Raw genomic sequence first — 2109 nt, forward strand, 5'->3', positions numbered from 1 at the left:
TTCTCTCTGCTCTCTCGTCTCTCTGCTCTCTCTCTCTCTTTTCTCTGCTGCTCTCTCTCTTTTCTCTGCTCTCTCTGCTCTCTCTCTGCCCTCCCTGCTCTCTCTCTGCTCTTTCTGCTCTCTCTCTGCTCTCTCTCTGCTCTCTCTCTCTCTCTGCTCTCTGCTCTCTCTCAGCCTGCTCCCTGCTCTCTCTCTGCTCTTTCTGCTCTCTCTCTCTGCTCTCTGCTCTGCTGCTCTCTCTCTGCTCTCTCTCTCTCTGCTCTGCTGCTCTCTCTCTTTTCTCTGCTCTCTCTGCTCTCTCTGCTCTCTCTCTCTGCTCTCTCTCTCTGCTCTCTCTCTCTGCTCTCTGCTCTCTCTCTGCTCTCTAAGCCTGCTCTCTGCTCTCTCAGCGTGCTCTCTGCTCTCTCTCTCTTCTCTCTCTCTGCTCTCTGCTCTGCTGCTCTCTCTCTGCTCTTTCTGCTCTCTCTCTCTGCTCTCTCTCTGCTCTCTTCTCACTCACTGCTCTCTGCTCTCTCTCTCTATTCTCTCTCTCTGTTTTCTGCTCTCTCTCTCTGCTCTCTCAGCCTGCTCCCTCTTTCTGCGCTATCTCTCCCTCTGCTCTCTCTGTTCTCTGCGCTCTCTCTCCCTCTGCTCTCTCTGTTCTCTGCTCTCTGCTCTCCCTCTGCTCTCTCTGCTCTCTGTTCTCTGCTCTCTCTGCTCTCTCTGCTCTCTCTCTCCCTCTGCTCTCTCTGCTCTCTCTCTCACTGCTCTCTCCCTCTGCTCTCTCTCTCTGCTTTCCCTGCACTCTCTCTCTCTGCTCTTTGCTTTCCCTGCTCTCTCTGCTCTCTCAGCCTGCTCTCTCTCTCTCTTCTCTCTGTTCTCTGCTCTCTCTGCTCTCTCAGCCTGCTCTCTGTTCTCTGCTCTCTCTGTTCTCTGCTCTCTCAGCCTGCTCCCTCTCTCTCTTCTCTCTCTTCTCTGCTCTCTCTGCTCTCTCTGCTCTCTCTCTCTGCTCTCTCTCTGCTCTCTCTGCTCTCTCTGCTCTCTCTCTGTTCTCTGCTCTCTCTCTTTCTGCTCTCTCCCTCTCTGCTTTCGTGTCTTTGGTTATGCCAGATTAAGTGATATGACATGCTATCCTATAAAATCCTTTCTCTGTAATTAATATCACCTGATTAGCTAATCATGTAAATGTAATTAACTAGAAAGTCGGGACACCACGGAAGAGTGTTTATAGAGCCATTATCTTCCGAATAAACTCTTAACCTGATGGGGATAGGGGGAAGTATTTGCACGGCCGGATAAAAAACATACCCGATTTAATTTGGTTACTACTCCTGCACAGTAACTAGAATATGCATATAATTAGATTTGGATAGAAAACACTCTAAAGTTTCTAAAACTGTTTTAATGGTGTCTGTGAGTATAACAAAACTCATATGGCAGTCAAAACCCTGAGACAAATCCTAACAGGAAGTGGAAATCTGATGTGTGGAATCACTTTCAAGCCTTTGCCATTGAAACTCACAGGGACTTATTAATCATTTAGCACTTCCTAAGGCTTCCACTAGATGTCAACAGTCTTTACAAAGTGGTTTGAGTCTTCTATGGTAGAAACTGACCCAAAGAGAGGCTTGGGAAGTTGGTCACAGGGGGAGGTTCATTACTACTATGACGCGGGCGCCCATGGGAACCCTTTTGTTCCAAAACGTTTAGTAAGACAATGCAATCGTCCGCCTTGAATATTATTGAAGCTCTGGTTGAAAAAGGCCCTAAAGATTTATGTTATACAACGTTTGACATGTTTGAACGAACGTAAGTATATATTTTTTGCACATTCGTGACGACAAGTCCCGCGCCTCGTACATTATGAGTAGCCTTCGAAACGCGCTAACAAGAAGGAACTATTGGGACATAAATTATTAACTTTTTGGAACAAAACTACATTTGTTGTGGACCTGGGATTCCTGGAAGTGCCTTCTGATGAAGATAATCAAAGGTAAGGGAATATTTACAATAGTATATTTGATTTTAGATGGCTCCAAGATGGCGCTAACATGTATCGCCTAGCCTATTTTTCTGAGCATACCACGTCGTTTATTGCAAAGTGTGATTTCCCAGTAAAATTATTTTTAA

This window comes from Salmo trutta, chromosome 15 (assembly GCF_901001165.1).
Source record: "Salmo trutta chromosome 15, fSalTru1.1, whole genome shotgun sequence".
In the NCBI taxonomy this organism is placed as follows: Eukaryota; Metazoa; Chordata; class Actinopteri; order Salmoniformes; family Salmonidae; genus Salmo; species Salmo trutta.